The 23,682-nt window shown below is 40.5% G+C and overlaps 1 long non-coding RNA gene across 1 annotated transcript; it reads left to right on the top strand.

The window, feature by feature from the left end:
• The first annotated feature begins 750 nt into the window (after nt 1–750).
• LOC119657843 lies at nt 751–2,060 on the top strand. The gene is made up of 3 exons (XR_005250175.1): nt 751–987; nt 1,044–1,388; nt 1,460–2,060. It is a non-coding gene; the product is annotated as an uncharacterized LOC119657843 (long non-coding RNA).
• The last annotated feature ends 21,622 nt before the right edge of the window (nt 2,061–23,682 follow it).

The raw sequence follows: 23,682 nt of genomic DNA, 5'->3' as shown, positions 1-23,682 counted from the left end.
GTGAAAGTTGATAAAGTCTACAAACGTTTCAACGTTGTTGTTGTGGTCACCAAGCCTATCCCTTCTCATCATATGTCCGAACAAAGTGCTGCCAAACTTCACGTTGGCATTCAAATCGTCCTTCACAACCACAATGTCATCCTTAGAAACCCACCCCTGAAGTGTGCATAATTGCACATTGAAAGCATCCTCTGCGGAGCATAGTTGTTAGATAGGCCTCGTATTCATTGAAATGAACTGAACCTGCACTCAGTATAAACCAGTACCGCGGGGTTAATCACGAAAGGCTCCAAGATTCTGTTAGAAATCAGTTCTCAGGTCAAGAAAGTGCGCCTCGCCGTAGTCGCAAGCAGCAGTCGGGCATCCCATTTGTGCCTGCTACTAGTTTGATTTCAAGCCCTTGCTGCAAGAGGGAGAGGAGTATTGCTCAAAATTCGCTTACGCTCAGAATATCCAGTTTTATATCCTAAGAACTTTCCATCGCGTTGAGGAAAACGATCATTCCGATACTGCCGTCCAGAAGCACGCGCGTTCCAGAAACGAATCATCAGCTTTTTTAGCCAGACATGATTGAAATTTCGATAGCAATAAAATTACGTATTTTCCAGGTTTCTGGCCCCCAAATTTCTATTTAATTAAGTCGCCGATTACAAACACCCGAAAATACTTTGAGCTTCTTTTTATGCCCCAGCTCAGTGAACTACTAACGACAAACTGTCATAATTATTGTCTTTCTTGCAAAAACTGTGAACCCTTCCTGTTGATTTGAGTTGTATTTCTAGTATTTCTAGTTGCTATCGAGTCTGCCGGTGGTGAAGCAGCCCGCACTACAAATTATCACCTGCCCTAGTCAAGCAAAGGAGACATTCAATACCTGAGAAAGATTTGCATCAACTTATCAAAAGCCGCCACTAGCACAAAGGATATTGGTCGTTCCTTCTATGTTAATCGAAAGTACGACCCTTACCGATCGGCCAGCTTCAACAGGTAGATAATGTCATTACTTCGAGCAGATGTCAACGAAAGAATTTGCTCATCTATAGTTTATGGAAGCACTGTAGCAATTCCGCCTATAGAATGAAGAATGGGGAAAGCGACAGGACCTGAAGACATTGCAGCTGGCCTCTGGAAAGTCAAGTGCTGAAACCTAATATCTTGGTTCAATGAGTTTTTCAATCGCTTGGTTGGTAAGCATTGAATAACATCTGATTTGCAGAATACGATATGATGATTTGGGAAGGCATTGTTAACAAACTTATTCAAGACTATGTTGAAATTATCATTTACCAAGGCATGTTTGTCAAGAACTGTGGCATTCCCTTCTACATTACTTTTTTTGATTGATTTGTTTGACTTTGTGTCACGGAAATGCATCCGCAAGATTCCGCGTAAGATTCCTTTTACTTCTAGATTTTTGTATTTCAGTGGAATCTTTACGGAATGCATGGTTTTATTTAAGGGGAACAGATGCTCTCATGGAAAAGAAGGAAACGACAAGTTGTGCTACAGAAAATTGAAAAGTATCTCTGCATGCATCCGTAGACACTTTTCTATAAGCCAACTGAGAATACATTTCTCAAGCAAATTAATAAAACCGAAAACTATGTATATTTAACTTAAAATTTATTAAGAGAAGTTACAATTTACAAAATTTACCAATCAGCTGTGCATCGCCTCCTTCTTATGATTTATAGTGACTTTTCGGAAATAGTACCAACCTCGCAGCAATTATACTTCTCAGCGTTACTAACGTAAGATCCACCGTCGGGGCTGACAAGATGAAACATTATGGAATTATGTTCTTTTGAGAAAAATGGGACGGGAACGAATTTAATGGAAGGATCTCTCCCTGAAATAAATGCAGGGAAAGATTCTGCGAATAAAATGTCTCCATACCGTGAAGCTGTGGATGTTTCCCAGATTTCAGTTTCCATATCGCAAAGCTCTTTCGTCAACTTGCTGATTACTCGGTCCAACGCAGTTTTGCATCGCTGAATATCATTTTCCGATAAAATCTCCAGATTTTTCAAAAAGAACTTATCCTGTTTGACGTAGTAGCCGGGAATTGAACATTCAACTAAATTTTCCAGTTCCTCCTTTGCTTCCAGACACTTCTCCAACATTTCTTTGGTGATGACGATACTCTGTGTAGAAGTGAATTCCATGGTGTTTCCTTAAAATCTTTCAATATCGAATCTAAACTATTGATTCCCTTGGTATTTTTATAGTTGAAGGTGATGTCAATTTGATATTAACGTATCCTACTATGATTATAATACTGAATGCTGGCCAATAATTAGAGATTTAGACCTCAAAATTATAATTAAATTATCTCATACTTTCCTGGGTTCCCTAATTAACGGATTAATTAATCAGATTCCTGAATTAAATAATTAACTATGGTCTACAACTGGAATACAGCACGATCTGATTTCATGTGCATTTCTTGGTGATCTTTTCAATCCTCCTTTTTCTTTTACATCAAGGTGCATAGTACATGGGTTAATTTAGAGGGTGGAACCGCAGCTCCAAGCACTCAGTTCTTTGTTAGGCCCATTGTACTATACCCGAAGATCGCCTATTCAACTCTCGCCTACGGCGTTCGCAGGGTTATACGAATGTGATAAACTTCTCCAGAGATAGAGAAGATTTTTCGTTGAAGAAAGAAGTAGGCTAGGGTAGTTCGAAGTTTGACAGGATACATTCCCAAAGAATCGGCATTTTACCACTTTACTCTTCGTAGTCGTGAAAAGCCCATTGTAACATGCGGGTTCATGACCTCCAAACCATTGCCTTGATTCGAGCTGTGGTAGAAATTCTTTTGATTGATTTTCCTATTAAATAGCATGTTTATCACCCTCAATTTTCCATGGAAGCTCCTTACTATCAAAAGTTTCTGGATTATTCATTCTAAATTCGCAAATAACCTTTGCTAGGAAGTCTAGAATCCCTCAACTTCAGAATTTCCCGCAACCCTAAATTGTTTTTAAAAATTATATAATCATGTATTTTAGCTGTCTGCTAAAATGCAATTACATGCACTTCGTCCAAGCATTCTCCTCAAACAATACGGAGATACGTATGCGGCAATGCTGTAAAATTGCAGATGCAAGGTCAACTGTTTGTTGCTCTGACGATTCAAGTAGCTAGGGTGCGACTACGTGACACATCGAAACGAGGAAAAACAGTCTGCAATAGCAGGGGGAAGGGAATTCCTGGGGCAACATGAAAGGACCACTTTTGAATGAAAAATACTTTTTATTCATTGTAAATAGTAAAAAGTATATTTTCAGAAGGAACATTGTTAAATTTAAAATTCTCTATTGATCTCAGCAGAGTTAAAACGAAAGTCATGGATTAGATGAAATGAGAATTAATGAATTGATTGTTTTTTTGTGGACGGTATTTCGGAATAGGAAATGGTAAAAGTAAATTGATGGCCTGGAATTTTGGATGGTGTTTGAAAGAGGAGCCGTTAGCCATGGAAAAGTTGAAGAAGCTTCCTAGGTTTTCTGGCCGAGAATCCAGAGACAAGACTGCCTATCGTCGTTACGAACTAATAAGACAGTGCGTAACTAAGTGAATTTACGATAAAGGACGTTGGAGGGCCACCTTCAGTATATATGGTTGGAAGATGCCCAGGCAGGGTATGGATCCCCAAAGCCGCATCTCATTAAGGTCTCCGCGAAGAGGTATCGTTTAAGGATTCGATCCGTTGTGAATTTTCCCTTTCTATCGCGGTATTCGGCTCATGAGTCATCGGTTCCACCGCCCCAGGATCAAGCTTTATTTTTATTTCCGATTTAGCTTCTTATCGGTACATTTTCGTAGTTCAGGTTCTGATTCAGTCTTAGGGCACTGGATACATGGCATGTGAAATTTTGGTAACGACATAAGAAAAGGACGAAGTATCCAAGAGGAGTCATGAACCTTCCCGAACCTAGTTGGCACAGAGGAGCACTTAGGTATTAGCGAGCCTGCGCGGTCAACTATCGCTAACTTTGTTTTTAGGTTTTGGGATAACTCTGTACTCGTAGTTGACCATGTTGAACTCAAAGGGTCACTTAGACCATCCCTATTTTCAACAACACTGACGTGGGGTCATCCTATTTCTAGCACCCTACATACTGCTTTATGGTTAGTAACTAAAGTTATACCAGCAAATTAGCGAAACTCATCTTTTACAGGACAGAACACAAATAAAAAAACCTCTGCGAATTTGCTCCCATTAATAAGATATGTTGCAGTGAATAAAGGCTTGTTTAAGGAATAAGTGTGGATTTTCCTAGCCAACTTCACTTTTCATGGTTAGTAATTTACTTGTTGATTAAAATTCCGCAAATCCCATTGAGACCGAATTTCCATTACACGTGTTTTTTGATTAAATAAAGAGGGTGTAAACTTATGTACGTATTATTATAGCTGAACCTAGAAAAGGTACCGAGTAGAACTCTTTTTATCATATTTTTTTAAAAGATCCGAATTTTTCAGCATTACCTGTCACATGCTTTCTCACATATTTGGACTCAAGAATTCCTATCGAAACTTTCTTTTATCCAGGTAACTGTACTTGGATCCATACATACTATATAGCTAGCATAAAGTAGAAGAGATGGGATTTGGATATCTTTGACACTTATATGTACATTTATGTACATATTTGCATCTATGTCATTCATGCTTCATCTAAAATAGTCCACATAAATATATTCAATAAAGCGCTTTAATCCAGTTTCTGAAAACTGTTTTCGTCTTTTCATTGTATTCACTATAAATAGCTTTAATTTACAAATTTCTTCCATATCAACATTTTAGAATGCAATGACCCCGACGTATTTCCTTTCCACATGAAATAACTCAAAAATTTGAATGCGAGCGAAAAGCAACTATTCAGAGAGATCCAATCCCTCCAAAGAAACGACGATAAATATCAAAGACGCTATCAGAATCTGGAGTTATTGTAAACCAAAAGCATCAAGTAGCCGACACTGGGGGTAAACAAAGATCAGAACGTATATGCGTCCGACGAAACGATGCCATGCAACCCAGTATTCGACTGCATTTGGGATACACGTAGAATCAACACCTTCGAAAAAACAATGCAAATTGCAATCTGGCGATTGCAAATAATGCATAGGAAATTCCCAAAAATTACCTCCGAAGAACACTCCCATGAGGAAGAAGTTCAAGTCTTTAAACATTTGTGGAGATTCTGTGGGGAAAGATAATTATGGATAGAATGAGATTTCTTCGGAGATACTCACGCACGTATATTTTGCATGTGCGTTATCTTATGTGCTACAAACGAGGAGGATACTGATATCTAAGCTACACAAAAATGTCTTTTCTAGAAGAGATTTGAATAATACAAAGACTGCTACCCTTTCACAATCCTGTTGACACCACTCAGTGGTATTGAATTCTAATAGTTAGGTAAACGCCTTAGAAAGTATCTAAAATCTAAAGATTCTGGCAATTACCACAAATTACTAGGTCCTTTGATTGGTAGTGGAAGCTTCCTTACTTTGCTTCCAATTCTTTCATGTCTACTGGAATTTGGTGGTAAATTTACAAGAACATGAATGAGACACTTTCCTAGTGGGATGAAATGCACTAACCATCTAAAGATATACAAAGCAAAAGATGGAACAATTTATAAGAAGTTGAATTACGCTCGAGCCGAAAATGCGGATTTCAGGCTAATTAAACATTCGCATAAATGCATAAACTTTTTACGGATGGCATCAAGAACTTAAGAAAAAATGTTATTTCCAGCCTACACAATACAGCGTCAGGAAGACAACGAGGCGATATTACCTTTACGCAGTTGCGCAGCAGGAAGCCTATATTTGCTAGAATCAGTGAGAGAACTTTACTTTTTCCCAAGATTTTAAATATAACTCCAAAAAATCATTAGCAAAAATTCCATTCAATTAAGTTAGCTGGAGCGGCTGAGATATTTGCTTAATGTAATTATTTATAATATATTTAATAAGACAAGGTTTGTTGCTGAGAGAAATCCAGATCGGTCCATGGGAAATCATGCAAAAGTTCCCTGTCCTTCACTACCTGTACATTTGTCAAGAGTATTGTATCGAGAAACTGGTGCTTTTCCAAATGTTTTCATATCTTCTTCCATCATTCACTAATTTGCATGTATCTCAAGAAATATAAAGAGTATCTGGACTCTTAATCCATATTCGTCGCTTTGTGTACATCTGGTGATTGGAGACTGGGTTACACAAAAGTGTTAATCTACATAAAATTATAGCTATTAGGTTGTACATGATTGACATTCTTGAAGGCAATTAAAAAGAGATTACCAACACTGTAAGGTGGGATATCCCCTCGGAAACTACCTTGACGTGTTGCTGTTGACTGCAGTAGTCGCTAGTACGATAAGAGTGTCCAAGCATGAATATGGAACCTGGGGATGTTACCTCTCTAAGTGAAAAGAAATCACAGACTTTGATTTCATCCGCGATTGTGAGTCATAAAATCCTGGTCAAGATGCGAATTGTGGAGGCTTCAATAAAATCATGTTTCCACTTCATTGGAAAGTCTGTACTAAGTACCTAGGGCGCAGTAAACTACAGAAAGAGAAATTGAAAACCCAACAATGCCCGGTCCGTCCGAGGCACTATTGACTAAATCATCCAGAAAGCGAAAGAAGGGGCTCATCAGAAGAATATTTGGCTATTAAAGGGGATTATAGACTAAATCTTGCCTATGAGGAACTTCTCTTCTATCCTTACCAACGCATACCATAATGTTGAAATAGATGCATGCGTACCAAGAACCCAGAAAACTACAAGCCTATGGAAGAGCAAAGCAACGCGGAACTTCTTGAGTGCTGCTGCACGACCAGGTTTGGCAAGGCCTACAGGTCGTCAAGGGGAAGAATAGGTCCCAGGGCAAAACGTGGATTAGTACCCACGATGTAGTTTAAAATTTGCTAAACGCCTGCTGAACCAACACCAACAGTTCTACTACCAAATCCTATCTCCACCTACACGTAGTGACTGCTAAGAGCTCTTTCTTAATGAAAAGTTGCATACAGAGAAGGATGAAGGCGAACCTCCCACGGTTAAAAGTGGGACAAATAGGTCCTGCAAGTTGGGGGTTGGGTAACGCTGACAACAGATTAACGATGCTATACGGTCTGGACCTGCTTCAAACGGTCGATTTGCTCACAGTAGAGGACCAAATTGAGGGTCTGGCCATAGTTGAGCAGCTCATAGTGGATGGTTCCCTTCCAATCCCACCAAACACACAGCAAAACCTTCCTAGCCGTCAATCCGAGCTTGGCGATGGTTTGGGCCGGCTCGCCGTGCTTCGACCATGATCTTCTTCGCTTGAGATTTTCGTACGTGATCCACTTTTCATCACCAGTCACCATCCGCTTCAAAAATGAGTCGAATTCCTTCCGTTTCAGCAGTGCATCGCAGGCGTTATTTCGGTTCAAGAGATTTTTTGCGTCAACTCGTGTGGCACCCAAACACCCAGCTTTCTTTGGAATTCAATCTTCTGCAAATGGTTCCAAACGGTTTTAAGGTCCTTACCCAGTTCCTGGCCAAACGAGTGAATGCTCACATGCCGGTCTACTTGGATGATTTCGACGATTTTATCGGTTTCTACGACAGTTGGATTACCAGTACGGGGTGTATCTTCGACATCCACTACACCAGAATGAAATCGATCGAAGCAACGCTGTGCTGTGTGAATCGCTACAGTATCAGACCCATAAACTTCACAAATTTTTTTGGCCGCCTTGGTTGCATTTTTACCTCTCACGTAGTAAAAATGTAAAATATGACGTATTTCTTCCTTGGTGGACTCCATCTTTGACGCGCTATAACTTGAGACTGAAACGTACGATCATAAAACTGTCAAAGAGACACCTGTAGCCCAGATTGTTGTCTTCAAATCGCCGATGCGATAAGACAATACAAGATATGTTTAAGTGCCGCCATCTATTGACAAAATTCGACATTATTTTTTCCCCAACCTAATATTATAGTGGCCATCCAGTAAACCATGAGCTCGGAGTAGGTTTCTTAGTCGGCCAAATAATGAAACCTGCTGGTTTCGTTTTGAAAACATAAACGACCTCTTTCGAGGCAAGTTTAAAAATATAAGCCTCATTAACGTTCACACCCTTACAAAGACACTGCAGAGTTGGAGAAGGATATCTTCTACGAGGAAGTAGAACAAACCCTTAAAGCCTGTCCCCGATATGATATCAAAATTGTACTTGGGGATTTTAACAGCCAAGTTGGGACGGAGTCTCTATATTCCGTATGTTGGCTTCCATAGCTTACATCAAAATACGAATGATAACGGACTGCGGATTATTCAATTAGCAGTGACACACGGAATGGTTGTTGGAAGTAGCTGATTTGTGCGGAAAGCGGTCCACAAACAAACATGGGCCTCTCCAGACGGGACCACTTTCAACCAAATTGACCACGTCCTAATCGAACGCCGCCACCTCTCAGCCTTGATGAATGTCAGAACATATAGAGGGAATAATATAGACTCGGATCACTATCTCGTTGGCATGGTGCTCCGAGTTCGAATAACAACACCACTCAGAATCCCCTCTGTCAATCAGGTGACAATTAACACTGAAGCCTAGTGTACGTTACGGTCTTGAATGAAGTGCTCTAACAGCAACGGAACGGAAGAATGCTGCATACCGAGTAATGCTGCACTCTCAAAGAACGCGGGCAGCCACGGAGACTTATCACGAACTCCAGTGAGCGGAGGAGCAACTTCACAGACGGAAAAAGGAAGCCTGGGAGAACCAATGGATCTATGAACTCGAAAAGTACAGGGAGCAACCGCACCAGGTGCGCAAGTTTTACCAACAAGTCAGTAGGATGAAGCCTTATACACCACGATGTTCATCCTTCCGAGACAAAGAGGGAGATCTGATTTCCAACAGAATGGGCATATTGGAGCGAAGGGTTGAGCACTTTGATGATCCACTGAACAACCAGAATATCGGCGAGTTGGAGGTCCTGTCAACTGAAGACGACGGACAAATACTGCCACCACCAAGTATAGAAGAAACAGTCCGTGCAATTCATCGGCTTAAAAATCATAAGTCGCCAGGAGCCGATGGAATTACAGCCGAATTGGTTAAACATGGAGGCGGCTAATTACATCAAGTGGTTCGTCAACTGATGCTCCAGGTGTGGGACAGCGAATCAATGCCTAACGACTGGCAAAGAAGCATTATCTGTCCCATACATAAAAAGGGAGATATCACAACCTTTTTGGCGTGTATAACTTGTTTCGCTATGTCTTACAATAGATTCGATTATTGATTGAAGTTCAAGTTAGAAAAAAGTAGTTTGTAATTGTTTTGGTAGAATATATCAATTTTCACATCAAGTTGAGTTTCATTCAATGCTAATGCTCATTTATCCAAAAATACAGAAATGTTATAAGTAATTCTTCAAGAATGATCTTGGGCCAGTTGGTGAATTACATCCGAAACAAAACTACGTTAGAACGTCGCATGGAACATCGGATGGAAGACTAGTGCTCCATTTACAACCTGAAATTGGAACAAATAGGTAAATTCCTAAATTGGTGCCTGCTCTCTGTTGATCAAACTTTCGAGATGTTCTTTTATTTGTTCCGAGATTATTTTAGGTATTATCTTTGCGATGGCAATCAGCACGCAGGTACCCCTCCAATTGTTACACTCAAAATGGGTCCCCTTTTTTGGGATCTTGAGATCCCCTTTTTCTACTCTCTGAGAAAGTTCTCGGATTCCCATGATTTATGTACGAGTGGAAGCAGTAGATCTACAATAACTACAGGTACAGCGATAAATGACTGTACGGAGAGATCGTCAAGCCCAGTGGCTTTATTCTATTTGATTGCATTGCAGAGATGTGATACGGCTAAGAACCATGGTGAAGTGTTCTTTCTTCCTCTTCAGTTATTCATCATTCTCGATGAGAAGTCCACAGTTGACATCCTTCGCAGGGCCATCGAAAGATTTGTGACCACATTCAAACTCTTTTATAATGCAGTGTACAGTTCTGGAATCATTGCAATTTTCGGCACCTTCCGCTCCTCCCCTCCTACGATTCTGCAATCAGCCAGATCTTATGACGAATTTAGGGGGTCGCAGCTCACCAGGCCTTGCAGAAGTGGCGAACGCAACACCCAACGAACGTAAACGAACGTTATATGCCGATCCCTTTTTAAGGCCGATGGCACTGTCTGTCTTATTAGGCACATCTAGAAGACAACACTTAAATCTACTGCTGATCGTCAGTTGAAACCCAACTGACCTTATGGCAGGTCCTGGGCCCGAATAATATGCCATCAGTCACGAAGCAGTGAAAGTTGCAGAAATCTTCTTCTTCCTATCATTACCGCTACTGTCGCCAAGACCGTTTTTCCCCATCACATGCCCGAGCAATGTGTTGTCGGATCCCACCTTGGTATTTAGATGACCCATTTATGAAGCTTCCCCTGAACTGAATTTCATTACTCGTAGAAAGCATCCTTCCTTCTATATCGGAAATCTCCGTTGGTGCGTAGCATTGTACAGTTTTGACGTAGCTAGAAGTCTGTCAGAAATCGGCTCCCAGGTAAAGAGAGTGCTCCTTACGGTAACCGTCAAAGGCAACACAACATCTAGCAGAATATAAAAACACATCGAAGTAAGAGGGAAAGAAGTAATCTGCAGAGTCCCACCACCTTAAGTTGCCTAGGCCCAGAATATCCAGCTTATATCTTTTGAATTCTGGTTCCAGTTGGAGAAAGCGAGCAATCTGGGGACCCTCGCTGCGGTTGTCGGGGAGCGTGCGCATATTCCGGAAACCAATTATAATCCGATAGTCAAACGTGTTCGGGGTGAAGTCAGTCTCTATCCGAAACATTGTTGACTTTCGGTAGCAATGAAGCTTCCAAATTTTGCAGGTTGCTGACCCACCAATTTCTTTCCCTTTTAGTCGCCTCTTATGGCGAGCAGGAAAGGCTTTAATTGTATTCTTAAGCCTCAACTCCCAGGGCTTTAAGATCACAGGATCCTGCATGGCTCAATTATAAAAGATAGCAGACATTTTTTAGAATACGGTACCGAAAACCGACTATTTTGAAATTCCTTTGAAATCTACCATCAGGAAATGTAATTCCTGCTGCTATAATGATTCTGAACTAAAGAAAGGATTTATGGTATACATCTGTATTCAAGACTTCTGAATAAACGGATCCAAAGGTTAAAAATTCCAGGAAAGAAGGCAAAAGGCTTTTATCAAATCTAGCAATTGACCCTTAAAGCTGCTTAATATGCAGGTATAGTTTGTCTTGAGCTAAATAGCTTCTTAGGAGTCGTCCAAAAGATTTATTAGAAATTTACCGAACATATGAGCGTAGCGTAAATGATGCATCCAATTTCAGGCGATACAAATTACCATTTATTATAGGTGGGTGCCGGCAGGACGAAAGCTAAATAGTGAGTCGTAAACTACTGTATAGTTGCACCTGGGTAAGCCGTCGTTCGATCTATGCTGACTATTTGGATTTCGTATGTAGCTTTCCACCCTTGGTTGAAAATTGTTAATCTTCGCAGATCTCTTAATCTCTGAAGGCTGCAGTGATAATGCTCATGACAATATCTAATAAAATTAGATTCCATGCGTTTTCAAGCCCTTTAGATTCATCTTATTAGAAGCTACCTATTCTTTCTACATCTCTTATCTATATTTTCCATTTTTTCCCGATTCCGTTCAATTTTGATATTTTTTTTTATTTTATCCAAACAAAGCATACCAAGCCTGTCACATCTGATGAAATTTAACTTTACATTGCAGAATTTTTTACTTTTCAGCAAACAATTCATTAATAAAGTTTAAACCCGGAAGGTGGACAAGTTCCTTGTTTATTTTTTTTCATGCTACGCAGTCGTTTTACCGCTGAACAGAGAATAGTGGGCGGCTTTCCTCTGAATATGTCAACGAATATCAAAGAAGATGATGACAAATGAAAAGAATCTTGTGTAGCTTTCCACCCTCCTTCAACTACCTGTTTCTCACTGCTCTCACACATATGTATGTATGGATGTTGTTGAACAACAGGTAATTAACTGAATGTTTCATGTACAACTAATTCAAAAGTTTGCAAGTTTACTTTGCAAAGTTTTTCTCATTTCCATCCGAGTTCTCAGTTCAATCCGCAGAACAATCCCTCCGCAAGCCATTCTTCCTTATCCATAAACAAATGGGTATAGAATGCAGCGAAAGTGTTGTACAAGGAGCAGAGCTCTTTCCGCGCAATTACATATTTCAAAATTAATTGGATTTTAATTGTCATGAATGGAAGAAGGAGGCGGACTGTACAGCGCCATGCGACCTATAGTGTGTGCCCAGTAAAGCGGATATCTATAATCTACATATTATTCTAGTTTTTTTGGATTGTGTTATGGAGAGGCTGCAGTTGTCGTGTCATATGTATTCTTATGCCACCGCCGTACTTGGGTGCACCCTTGCAGGTTACGCCGCGGATGCACTTGACGAAAGTATGTGCAAAAGTATCGATGTTTGCTGGAAAGATCTGATGAAAATAAGGAAGTTTCTATAATAGTTGAGGGGTTGATTGTATAAACTGATTTTTCATCCCTTCCTTCAATACTAAAAACAAACTTAGCAAAACCAGAAAGCTTTGCAGTAACCTTGAGTGGAAGTGTGGACAGACTAATATTGGAAGTATTTGAATATAATTGCTCAAATATTTGGAAATTATTTTGGATAAATGGACCATTCTCATAGGAGGAGTCACCATCGTGTCTGTTGTTCGATTGAGTTAGCAGTAGAGGCGCCCTGGTAGACCAAATCCTGGAAACATAATTATTTGGGTGGGTCGACGGGAAGCCATTAAGTGGGGTTGATCGAATATTTTTGGAAATCAGCCTCATAGTATTGTTTAGTTTCTATGTATATAAATAAACAGGGTTCAGAGCAGCAGATTGAAATATAGAGGGCTAGTCTCCCCAAGAACTTCATACAGGTTTCTAGAGAAGGGTACTGGTACTGACTTTGGTCACTATTTTATTGGAGATGAGATTTAAACGAGCGAATACGATTCAATGTGATTCTTAAATATTTACGAGCCTGTTATTCTGTAGAATAACAAATGCTCCACGATGCTAACAGGTGTTAACTTTCAGGTCAATTAGTTGGTTTTCCCGTTTGTGCACTGCTTTCATTTTAGATTCCTTAAATTTCTTTGGAAAAATACCAGCACATAAAACGTTCTTACAGAATCTGTAGAGCCACTGTCAAGTGTTTCTACCAAAATTCCTGATAAACTCTGCTTACATGCCACCAAATCCCGCCAACTTCCAATGCTTTGTGGAAGCAATCATTCCATCCAATACATTCAAAGAAAATTCGGTGAAAAATGTAGAGGTTCCTAAGGACGAACGTTTAAATTAAGTGTAATTCTGTTTGGTACTTATGATAAGTTCTTTCGCTAGTTAGTTCAGGAACAAGGAAGGCTTAGTTTACATCAATGAGGTGACCATCCCTCATGATAATCACCACTACTGGAGTGGTTGAAGTTCAGATTGTCTACAGTTCTTACCCATTTTACTAGCCAATTATCTTTCAGTGGGTGCAGCAGCTTATATCCTCTTAACAATTCTGCACTGTCACATTCTCCCCTCCAGCCCGATATGCATGCGGGGTTGGTTTCTTAGCAGTACCGATTACAACTCTTACAATCTTTATTAGTCATCTGCTGTTGGTGGGATCTAGTCTACATTTGCTTTAGTGGAGTTCCATCTGGATTTTGCGGAAATGTATTATAATAATAGGAGTTTTGGTCTAAATGTCAAGGACGATGGTAATGTGGAAAATTGCTCAGCACACATGCAATTAGCTTTGGTAAATACCGACAATGCAATGAATGGTATAAACCTAATTGGAAAATCATGCGCATATTCAGTCAACAATCGAACCCTCAAATTTACCTGTATCCATCTTTTGAATGGAAATTGATTATCATCTATCTAGAAAGTATGAATGCATGCTTTAGGGTTGCAAGTGAACCTCAACTCGCAAGAAAGTGGAAAGTGATTGCTAGGCTGTTGATAGTAAATAAAGGGCGCTGTAAGGATCATAAGTCATTTTAGGCGAATCCTATCTGCTATGTTGATATTGCTTATGTGTTTGTTGGTTGGCCTCCGCCTGAAGTTGACGAGTTACTTCTGTCGTTTTTATCGAAAATTTCCAAGCCAGTTTTTGGGTCCCAAACCATGCAAGTTAGATGTTTCATACTTGCAGAATAGATGCGTAGGTCTTATGTACAATTTATATACCAGTTTCACACCTCACTAAAGTAATCTTGGTTGCCGATAACATCTGCCTATAATGCGGTACATGCTAACAACAGAAGCACCCCGCAGTCTGAACAGAATCTTTAAGACAACCTGAGGAGGGGAACATTTAAATATCGTTCCATTTGGTCGACCAAGTGGTAAACCATGTGAGCGAAACATTAACAATTATTCTTTAAAAGCAGCTTTTGGCACACTGCCGCGCTCAGCTCAAACCCCGAGGGAGAATTCGTCATCTGCTCTACAATCTGTTGTAGACTTTGGCAAAATTTTTGAAACGTCTCCAGAAATCACTTGCACCTCTTAAAATGTAGCTGGATCAGGTCTCATGGATACTCCTCCTGCGATTGGCTCCAAACCGTAGATTTTAAAGTGTTTCAATCAAGTGTACTTCAGACCCGAGAATTTCAGAAATACCATTTAGAAATGCCTTGAATGAACATGATAAGAGTATCTTAAACCACTACTTTCTTAGTTCTTTGTAAAGTAGTTCACTCGAGTGTTTCCAGTTTGAAGATAAAGTTATCCGTCAATATGAATTCCAATTAACCAGTGAATTAATGCACAATAAAATAATAATTTCCTTTAATTGATCAGTTGTGTGGCACAAGACTGAAAGGACAATCTGACATATCACAATCATTGAGTCAACTTCATTGGTCCGTGCCGCCGAGATCGTGGAAGAAAAAGGCATGTTCAGGTCAAACCGCAGTCTGCCCTGAACAGCTGAGTCGATTGTACCAACAAAGCCCTATCGACGGCAAACCTAAGGTTTATTCATTGCTACCAACATAGCCGCATTCGCTCATACCCGAACTATTGGAAACAACCATTGAGGACTACACTTTTTTGAACTGCTGTTTGTTCAAATTTTACAACTTTATGCTCTATCTACTGCTGGGAGATGATTTATGAATTTTCTTAAAGACTTCCAAAAGTATATGGAACGCTGAACAATGAATAAATGGCCGCTACCCGTAACCTACGATCCATAAAGGGTCTATCGACGAAATACTAAAGAAATCAAAAGGATAAAGCGAGAACAATCAGAAAATTATAACATATATATACAGGCATCAGTAACGAATATTAATAGTCTCTAAAAGCACAAATTTTGTAGCCTTGTCAACTTTATCCCAATAATTAAGAACTCCTAAATGGCGAAGGGCCATTTCATCGCAAGAAATAAATATGTCCTACGGAGGGAAACTGGACCCGGAATGAAAATCATGCGGCTCCCCCGAAAGCACATAATTAATTTAAGTTTCTCTATTCCAGGCCTTGAGGAAACTTTGGGCCTTGCCAATTTCCTCTTTTTCTTCCCTCTCCCCGCTTAACAGGCCTGGTAAAGGGCACTTGTTTCGTAAAATTTGGCTTACACTGGGAAATTGCTCTGGTCATTATTCAGACTTTGAATAAACAAGCTGGAAATCCGGAAACTCGGAGCTTCAGGTATGAAAGGTTTTGTTGATCTTTCATTTGGGTACACGATGGTTTCATTTATGTGTAGACATATGTATACGTTGAACATATCTGATATTTAATTCGATGTATTACTGACATTTTGTATCTTAGGGAGCACTAGTAACTTGACCCAAAAGAGGCAACTTTGTTAATAATAGTACGATTTCCATTAAACTGCTCCATATTAAAGCCTATCTCAATGCAATTTCACCGGTCTAGGATAAACTTAATGGGGGTAAGTAAATTGGTATTGCGAAGCCTAAACGGAAAATAGAGGTATCAACATAATTTTTATTCCGATTGTTCTGGTGGCTAGTTTCTGAGAATGGCCCCTATATTTAAGTGACCCTCACTCTCCTGTTTCGCAATCGGCTTCAAAACTTGATTTGGAAAGAATTGATCGAGACGTTTCATTTGATACCCCACGTGACTATATTCGAAGAGAAAACCCTCTTTTGCATATTAGGCCCCCCCCCTTAAGTTCTAAATAGAACGACGTAACTCACTGCATGCATGAAAGTTCACAATTTCCACTTTCCCACCAAATTTGGTACGCGTGACAGACAAACAGACAGTAAACCGATTTTAAGGTTTTGTTGAAAACTGACTGAAGACATAACTTGGACTGAAAGGTTGGTTGTTCAGGGCTTCATCTATCAATTTTGGCACGCATGAACTTCTCTCGATGGCAGAAAACCAAGGGGCTCTTCGCGTACTTGATTTACATGCTATCTAGGATGCTGCCCTGAAAAGTACCAAACGACTTTTTCAATAAAAAAGATGAATGACGGTTTCGGCCAGGGCAAAAGCAACTCATCAGATGCTGTCTGACCTCTGCCCTGGAAGTAACGTTACCTAGAGTGGCGACAGGCGGTAACCGCTCCATTTATATAGAATCGCAAACACGACTTTTTCAATGCAATAAATTCGTCGCCACGTGTCCTGTTTCAATTTTTCAAACGACATGTAGTACAGCCTATACTCCTAAACCGTTCTGCACCAGTGTTGTGAATTACATGCTGCATACCCGCTGTAGGACTCACCTACATATATTCCCATTGGTTAAATTTTTTTTCTGTAAAAGTGTCATCAAAATAATAGCGTTGACTATTTCGATAACATTTTAAGGTCATAATTAAGTTGCTATTAACACAAGGGTTCAAATCATAAACTATCTATCAAGCTAGTTTGGGAATTCGGTCTAGTCTTTTGGCTCTTTGTTCCCGCACACGTCATTTTATGAGCCTCGATACTAGAGCAACGGAGATGAACTTTAATTCCAAAATACCATTGATAACAAAATAAAAATATTAACGATTTAACGGCATCTACCCTGCAATCCAAACAAGCTGGTTTCAGCTGGTAGAGGTGTCCCGCTTTTGAAGTTAATAGACTTCCTCGACCTCTCGAGGCCAATAAAATTTTGACATGCTCTTTTCTGGAATCTTTTGGAAGTTAATATAAAGAAGAGAAGAGAAAGACGCTTTCCATTAAGAAGAAAATTTCATTGAGATCTACCGTAAATACTCCAAGCCGGGCACTTCAGACGACTTTGTGTGGTGGTAGCGACATTCACTATTTTAACACCTTCTTGAAATCGCTTTTCTTAGTGATAAGAATTTACAAAATATTTTGCCCCTCTCCTGCATTCGAATCAGTAAACCGTGGTACCTCATCAAACAATTGGATGCAGGAAAAATCTACCGAGTATAACCAATGTATAAAGTATCACTCTATCATTTACCCGAATTTTCACCGTACACAACAAAGTACAAGGAGAATGCATTCTGTGTAACCGAATCGGAGGAATACTATCCTGCTCGACAGGACCAAAGAAGTTTTCGTGATCAGATATTATTTCTCGCTTGGAAACATCAATGGAAATTATTTGAATGCAACGGAGGAAGGAATCTTGCGTAATTGGATTAAAGAAGGTGCAGGATGTTAGGATTCTCCTGCATTTTCAACGTCGACAGCGTAATAACTGGTGTTCAGATGCCTAGCTTCCTGGCATATGCCGTCGCTCCATCGTACGGAGTGCCAGCGGAGTCTCCCTTTTCTACTTTAAATATTGCCTTTATAAACTTTACGAGGTGGATCATTTTCTTATATACAAATTAAATGACACCACCAAGCGGCCACGATATCGCTCATAGATTTCTTCATGTTACCAAGTGTCCCATTTATCGGTTCAGATTTCACATACTGGTTATTTTGGCTCTGGTAATGTTACTACCATTCTCTCTTTGACAGAAATTCTGTGCAGTTTATTTAGTTGACGAAATGAGCTGCTAACCCATCAGCAAAAGTGGTAAATGTGGGCTTGAAATTGATGAGGATTTGCTGAAAAAGTCATCTTTTCGGACGGCCTTTGGTTCCAACAGGACGGTGCTCCGTGCATGAAAATTTTGATGCCTGCATTATCAGCTGAAACGGTAATGTCAATTGGGCTTCAAAGAGCTGAAATTTGACACTTTCGGACTTTTATTTGTAGGGAGCTGTGAATGACAAAAGCTACGCGAACAATCCACAAACAATGAACCATTTGAAGACCAATATTGAAACAGCCATTGCCGAAACAGAGCCGGACAGTGGTCAGAAATTGGACCGACAGAATGGGCTATGCTAAGCCCAGCCGCGATTCACAATTTGAAGCGATTCAGAAGCTTCTCATTGATGTGTTCGCAAGGTAAGCCTTAGAGTAGACAGACTCACTCACTGACTCTGTCTGCCGCTTTTCCGAGTTACTGCTTTACCCAACCCTTTAGCAATTAGCTAACTTTTAAGGACTAGATCACTGCGGCAGAAAAGAAAGGTAATTGGAAGTTCTAATTCCAGGCAAAAATTTGGAAGTAATTTGCACCGACACAGAGGATCGACTGAACACCGCTTGACGAAGCCAAAATCTTTTTTCTAGGCAAGTATATGTCTTTAAAATCGCGGCCCGAAAGGAACCATCTGGAGTAAAATGCCTCCAGATAAATCGCTTCCAGGCAAGCTGTCTCCGAGATGTCGAGTTAAACAATAGTTCAGAAAGCAAAGCTGTAATGGTTTCTCGCCAAGTTTTTCGAACTATAGGTTATAATAGACTGGGACTTTTGCTTACTAAATCAAATCTACACCGGAAAACAGCTGTTGTACTTTTGATGATTTCCAAGTCGGTAGTTAGACCAGCTAAGTGGGGAGTTTGCCTCACTGTCTGTACTCCTCGATCTGATCTAAAGAATGCTCGGATACAAAATGACTCGGTATCACATCAGTTTCTACATCACAGGCGCATTTATTTTATGGCAGTAAGGAACCATCTCTAACTCTTTTACTTCGAAAACTGCGGAAAATCGACTGGGAGACCTACAAGCGTCTAAGTCACAATCCCAAGCAAATGCAGCAAATTCATTACTGGAACTAAGGAAATAACTGAAATGAATACGATTATCAAGGAAAAACTTTGGTAGGAAATTGCCTCTCAATACACCAGAGAAGACGAAAACACCATCGCAAAACTCTGATTTTGCAGAAAATTATAGTACGTGTACTAACTGACCTCTACACCATAAGAAACTCCATGAACTGGCAGCCAAAATTGAGAAGAGATGTTTTCCTATTCACTACCGGTCATACGAGCATTGTAATGAGTTTACCGTCGTCGAACGTGGTTGGAAAAGCTTCCCTTATCCTTAGCGTCCCAGAAAGGACGTTATTTCAGATATTAGGTAATCTGATGTAGCAATTAATATCATCCGAAGCCGCGGTGAATCATGACGGATTGCATTTTATGAACCGCGTTGGTCTGGGTTTAGCTTGATAAAGCCATTATTTTTCTTGCTTTTATCTTGGGCAGAATTCCGATTTCGTTTGCGTGATTCTTCAGGGCGTTGGAATGAGCAAGGTGATTTTTGATAATTGGCATTGAGATGTGATTGGAAGGCTGCTCAACATCAGGAATCTACACTTCAATGGAGTAGCCTTTCCTTGCCAAAAACAGTTTTCGCTTCTCAACTCTTGCGTCTAAATTCTGCTTTTTTCAGGATAGGCTTTCTTGATTTCTTATGACTTCTTATTTCGGATTCGCCTACACCAGCGATCCTTACCAGCAGAATTAAACTGGGAAGTTTAGAAAAGGCTTTTACATGCATTCCTAAACAATTAACATCATCAGTATCTGAAGATTCAAATAAGAGCTGCGGAATTTCTAGAAATAAGGCCTTTTTCCCAGAATTTTAACGTTTCCTGCTTTCTAATAATGTTCAATGTTTAATCATGCTAAGAAGAAACAGGTATTAGCCAATTCCCTTTCAACTGACCTTGTTGCATTCACTGGATGCAGCCACAGCGCCGTTCGAAAGAGTTGGCAATTTGCTTTGAACTTCATTTATGCAAATACCACTCTTCTGCAGCTAAGACTAACAAATGGCTTTGATACCTCCGCTACAAAACCAACCCTGTGAAATTGCAACTCAACTTGAGAATGCAGCCATGTGAGATCTTACGCTTTTACGCTTAACTTCTTTGTTCTCCTAATTGAATGCGTTTTGCAGCTACAAAATAGCTCGACAGGTAAATGTGCAATTGACACGCAATTGCGTCTGCTGCTGTATTTGGCGACTAAGTGCAGTGTTTTAGTGCATTTACTGCTGCATACCTGCAGTTCGCTTCCGTCAAGTAAGTAATAGGTGCAGGTACTCTAGCCGACGCTGTGCTGCAGCTTTTGATTAAATTGCATTCGAATATTACTCTTCAGCGGGTACTCAATTGGTCGCAATATGTTCGCGCCGCACATTTCTGATGGGAATATGCAGAAATTATTATGCAAATTCAAAATGGAAAATCTGACAATTAAGGAGATATCGTTAGTTCGGTTTGATGGTTTAATTATGGTCAAATCGTGTTATTAGGCCTGAGCCTGGAATCGAGCAGAAATAATTGCAATTCGGTGCCGGCTGAGTTTAAATGTGTTTTGAAGGCAATGTTACGCACTGTCAAGTATTGCAGGATGGCATGCTAGCAGGTTCCTATCAGCGTTTCAATGGGTAGCGGAAATAATAACGCGAAATAACACACTGGCATATTAACCAGAGCCAGTCAACAGGTTCACCCCATACACATGTACACAGGCATGCAAACCAGGGCAATTATTGCAGTTTATTCCTAATTGGTTATGAGTGCAAACATCACCCTCACAATAGGAACCACGCAGTAATGATAACGTTTAGTAAATGCTTTTTGTTAGGGGAGGTAACTAGGAGGAGAGCCTGCAGGAAGGGTAGACTTAGAAAATAATATATTTCATATTAACAAAACTGTTTAGGGACGGATTCGGTGTTTTTTCCTGCAATAAGAAATTTACATTTTAAATTGTTATTTGTATGTTGGTTATCTTTAAACCAATGGTGTAGATTTCCGGCTTTGTAGGCCACACATCGGTAGAACTTCCAGTAATCCACCTTCTCATTGCAAAGGTACCATGGCCTTGCTCAGACAACGTTCGCCCCTTTTCGTATTTACCCTTCAAGACAGTTGCATGGATTTGTTAGTGAATTTGAGGAGATGGCACTAAATCAGACTAAGAAATGCATGAAATTAAATTAATGAATTTTTCTACAGCTATTTAAGTCATTTCCGACGGTCGTAGCTAACCTACTCATGGTGGTGTTCAATCCAGTTTGAAATATCTATCAGAATTGCGTGGATCCATTCTCTTCTTGTAGAATCGTCGAATTCCTTTTAAAACTTCAGGATATATAAAGTCAGCGCTAACTGCGGACGATAAGTATGGGATTGACCGATTGCATATATTTCGAATAGGATAGACCTAAGTCTTCAACAGCGGAACCAAGAAAGCAGCAGAGATCAGACCGCAAGAAGGGAATGCTCCCAAAAACACAAATCCGAACCCAAGAGTGAGGAAATAGGGGTGAAGGTTGGATCCACTGCTCGCCGGTAGTTATGATAGTGAGATAAAAGGCGATCGACTGGCTATACCCTCGAAATTACTTCCAGAGCAAATACTCACTCACTCACTTATTGTCGGGCAGATGTGTAAGGGATGGAGCTCGTGGACCCCGGTATATGCTTTCGATCAGATCTTATATTGGTGAACTGCGTAACGAAGAGTGCGCCGGAATGGTAGACACTGGAAAGGAGTAGAACCGTTGATATATGGGGGGAATGATATAGCACACATGGCTACAGTCTATCTTACCAAAACGGCAGCGGTGTAGAGGATAAGTTTCTGTGCACTTTTAACCACTCAGAACAAAGACATCCATACACAATTATGACGAGTCTCTAGAGACAAGGAAGAGAGCAAAAGCAAACTCCTCAGAATCGGGGTAGGTGACCGATTCTTGGAAGAAGTTAAACGACATAACTGCCTTATCAATTACAGATTTCAGAATCATACCTGTACATGTGCACAGGGAGAAACCAAGGAAAGATCTCCGAGGTCCTCGAAGGAAATGCGAAAGTCAAAAAGCTGAAAGGACAGGACGGAATGGACCGGTTGCCTACTGAAGGGGAGAAACTAGACGACCGAGTTCTGGACTCTATAGGGCTCAAGATAGACAGGAGGAGGAGGAAAGTGCTACGTCGAAGGAAGATGATACACTAATATTGGTGAAGAGCTCCAACCTTTAATGGAGCCAATGACCAGAGTAAGATAACCCAAGCAAACCACCACCGAGCCAAAGCTGCGTTTGCAGTAATTGCAAAGGCAATTTCCAAGGATAACATTGTAATAATGCTGGCTTAAAAACTTTGGGAGGAGTGGGGGCAGATTCGTGGTTTATAGGAGAGAAGTATGTGGATAATTTGAGGTTCCTCTTGCGAAAAACCTAGAGCTTGCATCGTCCTTAAACGCAATTTAATACATATATATATATATAGTTAAAAAAGCCCACGGTCCCTCTTCCCGCCCAACCGGACCGAGGGGCGACCAACCTTTGGATGGGCTGAAGGCAACATCCAAAGGCCCGCATCACAGCGATGATGCGTTTTAACGCAAAGTGTGTGCGACCATGCGAAAATGTATTACTACATCCCGATTGTCGCAAACACTTCAGCCAATGACACGGAGGTTCTACACTACAGAGACATGGATCTTATATTGAAGACAGTGCGGATCAAGACTGAAACTCATTAGGTCAGATTGTTACCGAACAGGACTCTTCGGACTATAGCACAGGTTGCAAGGATAACCGCTTTTTGCATCTCCATGTATAGTCCAGCCCTAAGATCGAGCGTTTTCAGCGCTTTATGTAAGTTGTGCGGGACTAATCCCGTTGCTGAAATTACTACTAGGACTACTTCGATCTTTTGTAGTCTCCAGGTTTGCTTCATATCGTCTGCCAAGGGGCCGTAGTTCCGGATTTGTTCGTGCTGTTTTTCAACAGTGTTCTGGTCCAACGGTACGGCTACATCGATTATAAAGCACGCTCGTTCTTCCTTCAGAAGCAGAACTAGATCGGGTCTGTTATGATTAACACTGTGGTCGGTGGCAATAGTGTGATCCCACAGTAGTGTGACCCGATCATTTTCCAAGATTCTCTGCGGAGTATACTTATAGTAAGGATGGTAGGTTGCCACTAAGTTATACTTCAACGCAAGGTTTTGATGGAGAATCTTGCAGACGGAGTTATGACGATTGGTGTACTCGGTACCGCTCAACATCCTGCACGCAGATGTATGTGCTGGATGGTCTCCTCTTCACAGTTGCATAACCTACAACTGGAGTTGGTGATTGAGGAGTCGTGAAGAATGTACCGTTTATAATTTTTTGTTGGGAGCGAAGCATCCTGAATTGAAGTTAGGAATGCTTCGGTCTCATAGAACAGTACACCGTTTGTCAACCATTTGTT

The sequence above is a fragment of the Hermetia illucens genome, chromosome 5 (genome assembly GCF_905115235.1).
Source record: "Hermetia illucens chromosome 5, iHerIll2.2.curated.20191125, whole genome shotgun sequence".
NCBI classification, from domain to species: domain Eukaryota; kingdom Metazoa; phylum Arthropoda; class Insecta; order Diptera; family Stratiomyidae; genus Hermetia; species Hermetia illucens.
The sequence above is the reverse complement of the archived record's forward strand: the minus strand, read 5'-3'. Positions and strand labels throughout refer to the sequence as shown.